Source organism: Lissotriton helveticus, chromosome 9, assembly GCF_964261635.1.
Source record: "Lissotriton helveticus chromosome 9, aLisHel1.1, whole genome shotgun sequence".
In the NCBI taxonomy this organism is placed as follows: domain Eukaryota; kingdom Metazoa; phylum Chordata; class Amphibia; order Caudata; family Salamandridae; genus Lissotriton; species Lissotriton helveticus.
Window position 1 is genome coordinate 1,273,736,107 of NC_136070.1, and position 14,497 is coordinate 1,273,750,603.

General features: G+C 51.8%; 1 protein-coding gene across 1 annotated transcript in view; it reads right to left on the bottom strand.

Annotated features, from left to right (window-relative positions):
* Nucleotides 1–12,926, bottom strand: part of JAGN1 (jagunal vesicle mediated transporter 1) — a 123,429-nt gene extending 110,503 nt beyond the window's left edge. Inside the window, exon 1 of the mRNA XM_078661844.1 lies at nucleotides 12,794–12,926. The gene's annotated coding sequence lies outside the window, so the exon portion shown is untranslated. The remainder of the gene's footprint in view (nucleotides 1–12,793) is intronic.
* Nucleotides 12,927–14,497: the final 1,571 nt, after the last annotated feature.

A 14,497-nucleotide genomic window follows, 5' to 3' on the forward strand; every position in this document is an offset into this window, starting at 1 on the left:
CAGTGTAAGACACCATTGGGCTAACGTGTGAGTGAAGAGGTGTCTTCACTAGCTTCAGACATCACCCCTCCCCTTTGCCCCGCACCTCTCGAACACTCCGGGTTCTGCTTCAAGTGATTTGTTGTGTTTTTCAGATGGTAAAATTGTTGTCATCCTAATTCCTCGGCATATTTTGGCAATGTTATAACACAACAAGTTTAATATAGTTTGTAAATATGGTATCGTTTATGGACAATGCGTGAAAAAAATAATTTCTCATTGCAACTAAACAGCATTAAAACATGTCATGCCAACACGCCATTGACAACGTAACGAAAGTGTAAACCCAATGTGTGTTATTGTAACATTGCAAGGGTCATATAAAAAGGTTGTATTACCTTTTAAAAACCGCCAAACCCCTAAACTTTTTATTACTTCCGTGAATTAAGTGCACGTGTTTGAGTGGGGGAAGGGTGCTTAAGTAATCTATTTCAAGACATCTGCTTATGTGGGGCAGGTGTGAAATAGCACCCACTTCTAACAGACCAAACATTGTCTGCCTGCAATGTACTTGTGTCCTGCAGCCCCATCTTTGTGCATCAGTTGCCCTGCCACCACCTTTTAATGTCTACTCAACTGCAACAAATATTGCATAAGTGATTACTAGAATGCATCCAATGGCGAAAAACCATCGTAAACCAATCGATTCATACTTGAACCATATTTGGGGCATTTTTATATAGCGAGAACATGAGTGTTTTACAAGAGCACCAGTTACATTACAAAAGGACAAATTAATTTATTTTTAGGTCTCGCTTGCGCATTGCTCCGGCGAGATTCTAGTAAGCTGTCAGAAAAGTCTAACCAAGCTGCGGATTAGACACAGTTCATGTGAGACAGACGCGTGCACAACGTCAGCCACATCACACACCACCATTTGTCTGTGCCTCGGCATCAGACTTCAAAGGCTGCTGCTCCCCCCCCAATCAGACTTCAAAGGCTGCCGCTCCCCTGCCCCTGCATCAGATTTGAAAGAAATGCACTCCCCCGCCACAGCAATGCCGAGTGCTTGTTTGTAATTGCTCACATTACCAAACTCAACGTTTGCACGATTACTGCCCACACCTAGCCGCAACACCCTCCCTGCCTGCACTAAACTATTATTCCCTCTTAGAATAACCTCACCTTCCACACGATCCCTTTTAGTAAGCCGATTATACAATGCCCATTCCTAGCCGTTATTCTTGCACAAATGCGCCTACCATTACGGCATAAAATCCTACCAGCCCAATATTTGACTTGCCCTCTCACGACCCTATTATAGCAGCACCCATTTGGAATTCCTCGTTAAGATACCGCATAACAACCGTCTCTCACAAAAATGCACCCATAACACTTACCCGAACAATCTACCACTCGGCATTGATAATTTAACGACGGCTCGTGCATGACTCCTGCACTGATGTGTTTTAAACGTTTGTGATAGTTTTATTACACTATCTCTTTGCCCGCAAGTGCACTGTGGATGCTTGAGTAGTGCTCCCTTTCCTTCTTCGCAAACGGCGTATTGTTGTAGCTGCTTGTTATGCCACTGGCGGCATCTTTTCTGACATGCTCTTTCTCTGCAACACTTCTATCTCTTGTTTTTTTTAGTTTGCAAAGCTCATTACTTAATAGAGTGTTCCTCTATAAACGCTTTCAAAGAGAGTGGCGAGCGCATTTGACTGCACGTCCATGGCACGATTACACAACATTCATTTGGCACAACACTCATTTGGCTTTTAGCGGGGATAGTGGTACTTTCTTGCACGACTGTGTGTTTGCGAGGATGGTGGCCTCTGGCTGCAGCCTTCCGCCCCTCCCTTTGCCCAACAAGGATGGCCGTGGGGGGGAGCAATTGGCAAGGCCTCATTCCCCTCCCAAGAATCAACGATTGCGACCCTTGGTGCCAGATGGAAGCCACGTCTGTTGCAATGTTGACACAACTCGCCATTAATTAAAGAGTCTGGCCAAACCCCAGGACGATACGAGAGGTACATTTCCCACTTCCCCCGCTCGTTATTAAACACTAATATACACTGGTAACCGAAAGACACTTTCAATATGTTTCTTGGGATGGATTTTTATTTATCCATCATATTCCTGGAGGATTCTAAGCTCATGAGCTACTAAAGCAACAAACAATCCTTCGGCGCTGCTGGCATCCGTGTTGAAAGACTTTATGGGGACTTCAAAGCGGCGCGCTGGTTCTGCTTTCACCCACCGCTCTCCCTCCCCCCTCCATTTCAATCAATCGCGGGCTCCAGCTACACACCCACTCACAAACACACCCACTCACAAACACACGCACTCGCAAAGACACGCACTCGCAAAGACACGCACTCGCAAAGACACGCACTCACAAACACACGCACTCACAAACACACGCAAACACACGCACTCACAAACACACGCACTCACAAACAGGGTAGCACGTTGATGTCCCACTTGTTTGACCGCTTCTTTGGAAGAGACTGATGAGTATGCATGGCGAAGACGTGGTGTCATGGCAGAGGTAAATATACAAACAATATCCGGGCAACCTCCTCATCAGCAGTGAATCAGCAAAGCTTCTCCCATTTAACATCGGAGCACTACATTCTCACAGAAAGAGCTGGTCTTGTGGTCTTTCTGAAACTCTAAAGGTGGTTGTAAACCCGCAGGCATTGCTGAGCTCACGTGCACGCATTTCCACATTTATTGCAGAGCTTATACGATAAAGGCTGCAGGTTGGGGTGCTCCTTTCAGCAAGGCTTTAAGTGGGATGAACTGGGGGGGGGTCTCTCAAAGTGGCGTGGTCAATGTAATTAAGGGCGTGGAGAGTCTGGCCAAACCACAGGATGAACGAGAGGTACATTTCCCACTTCCCCGCTCGTTATTACACACTAATATACACTTGTAACCGAAAGACACTTTCAGTATGTTTCTTCGGATGGATTTTTTTTTATCCATCATATTCCTGCAGGATTCTAAGCTCATGAGCTACTAAGGCAACAAACAATCCTTCGGCGCTGCTGGCATCCGTATTGAAAGACTTTATGGGGACTTCAAAGCAGCGCGCTGGTTCTGCTATCCCCCACCGCTATCCCTCCCACCGCCATTTCAATCAATCACGGGCTCCAGCTACACACGCACTCGCAAACAGGCGCACACGCAAACACACGCACTCACAAACACACGCACTCACAAACACACGCACTCACAAACAGGGTAGCACATTGATGTCCCACTTGTTTGACCGCTTCTTCGGAAGAGACTGATGATTATGCATGGCGAAGACGTGGTGTCATGGCAGAGGTAAATATACAAACAATATCCGGGCACCCTCCTCATCAGCAGTAAATCAGCAAAGCTTCTCCCATTTAACATCGGAGCACTACATTCTCACAGAAAGAGCTGGTCTTGTGGTCTTTCTGAAGCTCTAAAGGTGGTTGTAAACGCGCAGGCATTGCTTGAGCTCACGTGCACGCATTTCCACATTTATTGCAGAGCTTATACGATAGAGGCTGCAGGTTGGGGTGCTCCTTTCAGCAAGGCTTTAGGTGGGATGACCTGGGGGGGGCTCTCAAAGTGGCGTGGTCAATGTAATTAAGGGCGTGGAGAGTCTGGCCAAACCACAGGATGATACGAGAGGTACATTTCCCACTTCCCCGCTCGTTATTACACACTAATATACACTTGTAACCGAAAGACACTTTCAGTATGTTTCTTCGGATGGATTTTTTTTTATCCATCATATTCCTGCAGGATTCTAAGCTCATGAGCTATTAAGGCAACAAACAATCCTTCGGCGCTGCTGGCATCCGTATTGAAAGACTTTATGGGGACTTCAAAGCAGCGCGCTGGTTCTGCTATCCCCCACCGCTATCCCTCCCACCGCCATTTCAATCAATCACGGGCTCCAGCTACACACGCACTCGCAAACAGGCGCACTCGCAAACACACGCACTCACAAACACACGCACTCACAAACACACGCACTCACAAACAGGGTAGCACATTGATGTCCCACTTGTTTGACCGCTTCTTCGGAAGAGACTGATGATTATGCATGGCGAAGACGTGGTGTCATGGCAGAGGTAAATATACAAACAATATCCGGGCACCCTCCTCATCAGCAGTAAATCAGCAAAGCTTCTCCCATTTAACATCGGAGCACTACATTCTCACAGAAAGAGCTGGTCTTGTGGTCTTTCTGAAACTCTAAAGGTGGTTGTAAACCCGCAGGCATTGCTTGAGCTCACGTGCACGCATTTCCACATTTATTGCAGAGCTTATACGATAGAGGCTGCAGGTTGGGGTGCTCCTTTCAGCAAGGCTTTAGGTGGGATGACCTGGGGGGGGCTCTCAAAGTGGCGTGGTCAATGTAATTAAGGGCGTGGAGAGTCTGGCCAAACCACAGGACGATACGAGAGGTACATTTCCCACTTCCCCCGCTCGTTATTATACACTAATATACACTGGTAACCGAAAGACACTTTCAATATGTTTCTTCGGATGGATTATTTTGTATCCATCATATTCCTGGAGGATTCTAAGCTCATGAGCTACTAAGGCAACAAACAATCCTTCCGCGCTGCTGGCATCTGTGTTGAAAGACTTTATGGGGACTTCAAAGCGGTGCGCTGGTTCTGCTTTCACCCACCGCTCTCCCTCCCCCCTCCATTTCAATCAATCACGGGCTCCAGCTACACACGCACTCGCAAACACACGCACTCGCAAACACGCGCACTCGCAAACATGCGCACTCACAAACACACACGCTCACAAACACACGCACTCACAAGCACTCACAAACACAAGCACTCACAAACACGCGCACTCACAAACACACGCACTCACTCACAAACACACGCACTCACAAACACACGCACTTACACACGCACTCACAAACACACGCAAACACACGCACTCACAAACACACGCACTCACAAACACACGCACTCACAAACAGGGTAGCACGTTGATGTCCCACTTGTTTGACCGCTTCTTTGGAAGAGACTGATGAGTATGCATGGCGAAGACGTGGTGTCATGGCAGAGGTAAATATACAAACAATATCCGGGCAACCTCCTCATCAGCAGTGAATCAGCAAAGCTTCTCCCATTTAACATCGGAGCACTACATTCTCACAGAAAGAGCTGGTCTTGTGGTCTTTCTGAAGCTCTAAAGGTGGTTGTAAACGCGCAGGCTTTGCTTGAGCTTACGTGCACACATTTCCACATTTATTGCAGAAGCTTATACGATAAAGGCTGCAGGTTGGGGTGCTCCTTTCAGCAAGGCTTTAAGTGGGATGAACTGGAGGGGGATTCTCAAAGTGGCGTGATCAATGTACTTAAGGGCGTGGCTTTAACAAAATCTGGCCTTACACATATCTATCGCCCTCACTCTATCGCCCTCACTCTATCTTTCGCCCTCACTCTATCTGTCGCCCTCATTGTCTGTCGCCCTCACTATCTGTCGTCTTCATTCTATCTGTCGCCCTCACTCTATCTGTCGCCCTCACTCTATCTGTCGCCCTCACTCTATCTGTCGCCCTCACTCTATCTGTCGCCCTCACTCTATCTGTCGCCCTCACTCTATCTGTCGCCCTCACTCTATCTGTCGCCCTCACTCTATCTGTCGCCCTCACTCTATCTGTCCCCCTCACTCTATCTATCGCCCTCACTCTATCTATCGCCCTCACTCTGTCGCCCTCACTCTATCTATCTATCGCCCTCACTGTTCTTTTCTCCCACGCTGATCTGCTGTTCTCTTCCACCGCCTCCTTCTTTAACTCCCTGTCCTCTTCTGCTGTGCTGATCTGCTCCTCTATTCCACCCACCTCCTTCTCTAACTCCCTATTCTCTTCTCTTCTCCTGTGCTGATTTGCTGCTCTCTTGCACCCCACCTCCTTCTTTAACTCCCTGTCCTCTTCTGCTGTGCTGATCTGCTCCTCTATTCCACCCACCTCCTTCTCTAACTCCCTATTCTCTTCTCTTCTCCTGTGCTGATTTGCTGCTCTCTTGCACCCTGCTTCCTTCTTTAACTCCGTTTTCTTCTCCTGTGCTAATCTGCTGTTCTCGTCCACCCGCCTCTTTCTCTAACTCCCTGTTCTCTTCTGCTGTGCTGATCTGCTGCTCTCTTCCACATACATCCTTCTCTAACCGCACACACACATACAACCACACACACATACAACCACGCACACACACACACACACCCAAACAACAACACACATCTATCTATCGCCCTCACTCTATCTATCTGTCGCCCTCACTCTATCTATCTGTCGCCCTCAATGTCAATGTCAAAGGTTTTTACATAGCGCAACTTATCACCGTGAGGTCTCAAGGCGCTTGCAGCACAAAAACGGTTGACCGCATATGAGGCTGTATACACTATGCCAGGGCTACTTTGGAAAGAGCCAGGTTTTTAAAGTTTTACGGAATTGTTTGTGTTCAGTGTTGGATAGGAGGTGGGGAGGCAGTTTGTTCCAGAGCAAAGGGGCAAGGTAGGAAAAAGAACGATGACCGTATCTGGAGGTCCGGACACGTGGTTGGATCAGAAATGATTTATTGCTAGTCCTTAAGGGTCTTTTGGGTACATACCTGTTGGACAGGCCACATGAAGGGCTCGCTCCCTCCCCGCAAGACAGGGCCCGGGCCACCGTCAGCACCATTGCCCGGCCCAGCCGCCATCTTGGACACGGCACCACGCGGCCGCGCGGCCTCAGCCCGACCCCAACCCTGGGCCTGGCCAGGCCCCGACATCCCGGCACCACCCTCCACCCAGGAGGTGAACGGCCCACTTGGCAGGTCAATGGGAGTACGAAGTGTCGATGGCTCTCCCCCGCCAGGTGCCGAGCACCCCCAGCCTCCTCGGGCGCTGGCTCCGCCCCCCTGCTGGGTGTCTGGACTCCCTCATCCCGGACCTCCCGACCTCCAAGAGCGAGGGTCCGGACATCAAAGGGCGCCAGACCTATAACTGGGGCAGCCCCAGGACAGGAAGGGAGTTGTATCCTGGAGTCGAGAGACACCGCGACGAACTCATCCTTGACGGACTGTTGGCGCTGCCACAGCCCTGCCTTGTGAACTATTGTCCTGCCTGCTGGCGCTGCCGCGGCCCTCTGTAACCTTCATCCTCGTGGGACCTGCTGGCGCTGCCGCGGCCCTTTGCAACCTGCATTCTCGTGGGACCTGCTGGCGCTGCCGCGGCCCGTTGTAACCTTCATCCTCGTTGGGACCTGCTGGCGCTGCCGCGGCCCGTTGCAACCTGCATCCTCGTGGGACCTGCTGGCGCTGCCGCGGCCCGTTGTAACCTCCATCCTCGTTGGGACCTGCTGGCGCTGCCGCGGCCCGTTGCAACCTGCATTCTCGTGGGACCTGCTGGCGCTGCCGCGACCCGTTGTAACCTTCATCCTCGTTGGGACCTGCTGGCGCTGCCGCGGCCCGTTGCCACCTACGACCTCTTCGGGACCTGCCGGCGCTGCCGCGGTCTGACCCATCCGAACACCGAGCTCGAGGATTGTGAGCTATCACCGTTACACACCCGTACCCGTGGGTACCAAGACTGTCCCGCTACCCCCTTCCCTTGCTAGAGACTAGAATTGAGAGGATCATCGTGTCCTGATCGCCTTGTATCGTACCACACTACTACCCGAAGTGCCTATAAAAGGTTTTACCCTAATCTTTGTGTGGTGTCCATCTGTGGGGGGGAAGTTACCTGTCTGTGCGATCACTGTGCTCGGCCGGCCCTCCCGGTCCCCGTCTAACAATACCAATTAAGTTTCTTTGGGAGGCATTTAGGCCCGTTGTTATACAAAGTATTGTGAGTTATACTCAGGATCTTAGGATCACTCTAGCTATATATCTGTAGCCCTCACTCTATCTATCTATCTATTGCCCTCACTTTGTTGTATATGAATTTAGGACCCTATTGTAATTTTCCCGATTAATGCCCATATATAGGTATAAATCACCCTATAATTATATAGGCATAGGAATCATAACCATATTTAGACTTAACCTATGCAGCCCAAATACAGCATGGCTACTTCCACTAGTTCCTAGAATCCACAAGGATTTCTTGGAAAAACCCTCCTTCAGCAGTCAGGGACTTCCCCTTGCTTGAATATTGATTTATCCAAGAACTCATGGAGTTTTCAAAGAACTGAGTCTTTGATGACGTTATTATGTCCAACCTTACATCAAGCTTGGCACCTTCCAGGTATAAATATGCCCACATTTGCCCAGGCAAACACACAGTGGTTTGGAGTAGTTCGACTATCTACTTGCCCAACGCCCTTCTACAGCAAGTGCCGAAGGAAGCCGACCCTCCAGCTGACACACTGAGAGAGACGCTGTCCTTTCTCCTGCCGAGAAATCCAGCTCCAGTGTTTCCAGGCTACCCTTGCGGGTTGCTGGGAAATCGAGTCCTGAGAGAGAGATACAAGACCTCCTTCATTCTAAACCAAGGTACGGAGCTGATTAGACCCTTAGAGAGTTCTTGGAATAGATTCTTGGCAAAAGAATACTAAACTTAAGCTACACCTCACTTACTTCTTCCCTCGTACTAGCCCTAGGTTAGGTACACCGGGGTAGGCGTATTTTAGAAGCACCAGTTGAGTACTTTTAGTCATTATTTATTAATGTATGTATTATATGTTATTTTATATGGCTTAGAAACCCTACCATGCTACCTATCTATCGCCCTCACTCTGTCTATCTATCTGTAGCCCTCACTCTATTTATCTATCTATCTATCTATCTATCTATCTATCTATCTATCTATCTATCTATCTATCTATCTATCTATCTATCGCCCTCCCTCTACCTATCTATCGCCCTCCCTCTACCTATCTATCGCCCTCCCTCTATCTGTCTATCACATCACAACAGCATCACTCAGCACCACCACAACAGCACTCCGGGGCACCACACATCACTATGCGCTACCACAGCATCACTGAACGCCACAGCATCACTCGTCGCCACCCCAACATCACTCAGCGCCACCACAGCATCAATCTGTGCAACCATTCAACAACAACTGGTTCAAATATGTTCTCTCAATGTTTCAAGCTTTAATACAAATGTCACAAAAAGATGTTAATATTTCACTTCTGTTCTTGGATTTTCGTCGCAATAAAATACACAACATAATCTTCACAAAAGTTATTTACAGAAGTTTAAGCTATTGCCATTATAAATTACAATAACTTTTATTTAAGTATTGATTATTTAAAAAAAATTAAAAGCCATTGTTATTTGTAATGTCAATAAATCTACGTCACGTAAATACAAAACATGTTGCATTACAAATGTAATGATGTCACATTTGCAAAAGTTAAAAGTATTGGCATTATAAATGACAAAGCTATTAATTTCGCTATTTTCAAAACCAACACGTAAATAAAATTATTGTCATTTACAATACCAATAGCTCAAACCTTCCTAATGCGAGACCTATTGCATTGCAAATGCTTGTTCTATATGCATAAGAGGTACCAATCTGTGGGAGACCGCTTGTGTCTCATGGGACCCTATGCCTGGCGTCATTCTAAGGCTCCTCGTGCCTCATCTGCCCCCAGAAGCTTCTTGTGTCTTTTAAACTGCCAGTATGGCGGGTGGGGGGCTCGTACCTTTTCTGCAGCCAGTGTTTGGGCAGAAGAGGAGTGCAGGGGGCTCTGGCAGAAGAGGGGTGTAGGGGCGAAGAGGGGGTGCAGGGGGTGAAGAAGGGGGCAGGGGGTGAAGAGGGGTGCAGGGGCACGGGCAGAAGAAAGGTCAGGGGTTGAAGAGGGGTGCAGGGGGTGAAGAGGAGTGCAGGGGGTGAAGAGGAGTGCAGGGGGTGAAGAGGAGTGCAGGGGGTGAAGAGGAGTGCAGGGGGTGAAGAGGGGTGCATGAGGTGAAGAGGGGGCAGGGGGTGAAGAAGGGGGCAGGGGGTGAAGAAGGGGGCAGGGGCACGGGCAGAAGGGTCAGTTGTTGAAGAAGGGGTGCAGGGGGTGAAGAAGGGGTGCGGGGGTGGAGAAGGGGGCAGGGGGTGAAGAGGGGTGCACGGGCAGAAGGGTCAGGGGTTGAAGAGGGGTGCAGGGGGTAAAGAGGGGTGCAGGGCATGAAGAGGGGGCAGGGGGTGAAGAGGAGTGCAGGGGGTGAAGAGGGGAGCAGGGCGTGAAGAGGGTTATGGGGCAGAAGAGGGGTGCAGGAATAACGGACAGAAGAAGTGTGAAGGAAACACAGGCAGAGGGCAGGAAAGGGGGCAGGGTGCATGGGCAGAAGAGGGGTGCATGAGGTGAAGAGGGGTGCATGAGGTGAAGAGGGGGCAGGGGGTGAAGAAGGGGGCAGGGGGTGAAGAAGGGGGCAGGGGGTGAAGAGGGGCACGGGCAGAAGAAAGGTCAGGGGTTGAAGAGGGGTGCAGGGGGTAAAGAAGGGGGCAGAGGGTGAAGAGGAGTGCAGGGGGTGAAGAGGAGTGCAGGGGGTGAAGAGGTGTGCAGGGGGTGAAGAGGGGTGCATGAGGTGAAGAGGGGGCAGGGGGTGAAGAAGGGGGCAGGGGGTGAAGAAGGGGGCAGGGGGTGAAGAGGGGCACGGGCAGAAGAAAGGTCAGGGGTTGAAGAGGGGTGCAGGGGGTAAAGAAGGGGGCAGAGGGTGAAGAGGAGTGCAGGGGGTGAAGAGGTGTGCAGGGGGTGAAGAGGTGTGCAGGGGGTGAAGAAGGGGGCAGGGGGTGAAGAAGGGGGCAGGGGGTGAAGAGGGGCACGGGCAGAAGAAAGGTCAGGGGTTGAAGAGGGGTGCAGGGGGTAAAGAAGGGGGCAGAGGGTGAAGAGGAGTGCAGGGGGTGAAGAGGTGTGCAGGGGGTGAAGAGGTGTGCAGGGGGTGAAGAGGGGTTCATGAGGTGAAGAGGGGGCAGGGGGTGAAGAAGGGGGCAGGGGGTGAAGAAGGGGTGCAGGGGCACGGGCAGAAGGGTCAGTTGTTGAAGAAGGGGTGCAGGGGGTGAAGAAGGGGTGCGGGGGTGGAGAAGGGGGCAGGGGGTGAAGAGGGGTGCATGAGGTGAAGAGGGGGCAGGGGGTGAAGAAGGGGTGCAGGGGGTGAAGAGGAGTGCAGGGGGTGAAGAGGTGTGCAGGGGGTGAAGAGGGGTGCATGAGGTGAAGAGGGGGCAGGGGGTGAAGAAGGGGGCAGAGGGTGAAGAGGAGTGCAGGGGTTGAAGAGGGGTGCAGGGGGTGAAGAGGAGTGCAGGGGGTGAAGAGGAGTGCAGGGGGTGAAGAGGAGTGCAGGGGGTGAAGAGGTGTGCAGGGGGTGAAGAGGTGTGCAGGGGGTGAAGAGGGGGCAGGGGGTGAAGAAGGGGGCAGGGGGTGAAGAAGGGGTGCAGGGGCACGGGCAGAAGGGTCAGTTGTTGAAGAAGGGGTGCAGGGGGTGAAGAAGGGGTGCGGGGGTGGAGAAGGGGGCAGGGGGTGAAGAGGGGTGCACGGGCAGAAGGGTCAGGGGTTGAAGAGGGGTGCAGGGGGTAAAGAGGGGTGCAGGGCATGAAGAGGGGGCAGGGGGTGAAGAGGAGTGCAGGGGGTGAAGAGGGGAGCAGGGCGTGAAGAGGGTTATGGGGCAGAAGAGGGGTGCAGGAATAACGGACAGAAGAAGTGTGAAGGAAACACAGGCAGAGGGCAGGAAAGGGGGCAGGGTGCATGGGCAGAAGAGGGGTGCATGAGGTGAAGAGGGGTGCATGAGGTGAAGAGGGGGCAGGGGGTGAAGAAGGGGGCAGGGGGTGAAGAGGGGCACGGGCAGAAGAAATGTCAGGGGTTGAAGAGGGGTGCAGGGGGTAAAGAAGGGGGCAGAGGGTGAAGAGGAGTGCAGGGGGTGAAGAGGAGTGCAGGGGGTGAAGAGGTGTGCAGGGGGTGAAGAGGTGTACAGGGGGTGAAGAGGTGTGCAGGGGGTGAAGAGGGGTGCATGAGGTGAAGAGGGGGCAGGGGGTGAAGAAGGGGGCAGGGGGTGAAGAAGGGGGCAGGGGGTGAAGAAGGGGTGCAGGGGGTGAAGAGGAGTGCAGGGGGTGAAGAGGTGTGCAGGGGGTGAAGAGGGGTGCATGAGGTGAAGAGGGGGCAGGGGGTGAAGAAGGGGGCAGGGGGTGAAGAAGGGGTGCAGGGGCACGGGCAGAAGGGTCAGTTGTTGAAGAAGGGGTGCAGGGGGTGAAGAGGAGTGCAGGGGGTGAAGAGGAGTGCAGGGGGTGAAGAGGTGTGCAGGGGGTGAAGAGGTGTGCAGGGGGTGAAGAGGGGTGCATGAGGTGAAGAGGGGGCAGGGGGTGAAGAAGGGGGCAGGGGGTGAAGAAGGGGGCAGGGGCACGGGCAGAAGGGTCAGTTGTTGAAGAAGGGGTGCAGGGGGTGAAGAAGGGGTGCGGGGGTGGAGAAGGGGGCAGGGGGTGAAGAGGGGTGCACGGGCAGAAGGGTCAGGGGTTGAAGAGGGGTGCAGGGGGTAAAGAGGGGTGCAGGGCATGAAGAGGGGGCAGGGGGTGAAGAGGAGTGCAGGGGGTGAAGAGGGGAGCAGGGCGTGAAGAGGGTTATGGGGCAGAAGAGGGGTGCAGGAATAACGGACAGAAGAAGTGTGAAGGAAAGACAGGCAGAGGGCAGGAAAGGGGGCAGGGTGCATGGGCAGAAGAGGGGTGCAGCTGTTCCTCCGCCACACCCGGGTGAAGAGGTGAATGAACGGAGCTCACCTCCCTGACCCCCCCCTCAATGAGCAGCGCCCCCTCCCGCGGGGGCCTCACCCCCTCAATGAGCAGCGCCCCCTCCCGCGGGCACCTCACCTCCGGCGGCAGCTCCCCGGCTCCAGACCCGCTGCAGGCCACGAGGGCTCGGACGGCGACCGACTGACAGGCCGGAGGGGCGGCGCAGGGACGGACCGAGGCTTCAGGGGGCTCAAGAACAATGACCGACCCCAGGAACAGGCAGCCAATCACGAAAGAGAGCGTCCGCAGCAACACCGGAAGTGACCGCCCCTGCTCAAGAACAGACCGCCCCCTGCAGCCGGAAGAGGCCGTCACTACAGCGGCACCAGAAGACACCTCCCCGGCTGCTGCTCCGAAGGCCACAGCGCCTTCTGCACACCGGAAGTGGCTGCCCCTGCTGCACCGGAAGTGATAGCACGGTAGTTCTTCCGTCTCGGTTTTCTGCATCGAGTTAATGCAGGCTGTACTGTAGTCCGCACTGCTGTTGGTGGGGAGGGGCAGGTGATAGGTTGATAAATTATGTGGCACATTTTGTAATTATGCGAAAATCAGTGCAGCCGCACAATCGCATAATTCCAGTGGCTATGAGAATACAGGCTGCTATGCAATAAATGATGGACGGAATGCTGAATGAATCATACATTCACCCCTAGTCATGAGATCTGGGTTAAATCCACCGTTCACTGGTCCCAGGATGCTTTTTTCCGGTCCAGGGTGGACCTGGCTTGGCAGTTTGGGATGGACTGTTCCCACAAGGAACAGGGTCATGACTGATTTGCATATGGCTGGGTCCAAACTGGAGTGGCATTGTACCGGACCCCTTGTAGCAAACAAAGCCCATGTGAGTCCAATCCAGACTCCTACTGCACCCAGAATGAGCAGCCATTGAGGGATTTCGGCACCATAGAGACCCACTTCCAGAGTGGCCCAGCTGTCCTGATTTTACTCCCACAACCGGCGAGACTGACAATCACATGGGCCTTTCATGCACCAAACCCAGCCGATCTATCTATCTGCACCTGACCGTCTCAGCCCGGTTACCCGAGAATCATCTGTGTTTCTTGATCTCTGATCCCTTGTGACCAGAGCCCTCCATTGGGAGCTCCCAGACATGTCCCCAAATCCCCCTCTGCAACCTGTTTCCAGGTGACCCCCAATTCTTTCCAACACCGTAGCGCACAAATCTACCAACCTGACCAGCATCTCTGCACCCGAGCACCCCAGGGCAGGTAATGAGTAACTTCTGGTGGTTCTTTGGACCTTGGCCCTCTATGACTCAGTCCAGAAGGAGACCCCCAGAAACTGACCACAAATAACTGTATGCAACATAGGCCTTCTTTCCTGTAGGAAAGCACTGCTGCTTAAAGACGCATTTAAGTGAACATTTTATTTACTTGTATACATCGATATTTAGAAAAGTACTCACTTGAAAATAAAGTTCTTGGTATAATAATTTATATAAAAATACTACTTATTTTTATAAATTGGTCTAGGATTTATTCTTGAATGTGTATCTCATTTAATGCCTCTGTGAGTAAAACAAATGCTTATCATTACCCTCTAATAAGCATAAACTGCTCTCCAACACTGCCACAAAAGAGAGCATTTAGTGTTACCATTTTTGTTTCTGTAAACCAATAAGGGCTGCCTGGGCTCTTTACCCAGTGTACCTCATTTTGGCCCACTATATAAAAAGCCATCTTCCTACATTGGTGGCGGATGTATGACGTTACAACTCATACTTTTACAACGCATGCCATTACAACGAATTTTTTACAACGCAAAAACTTTTACAACG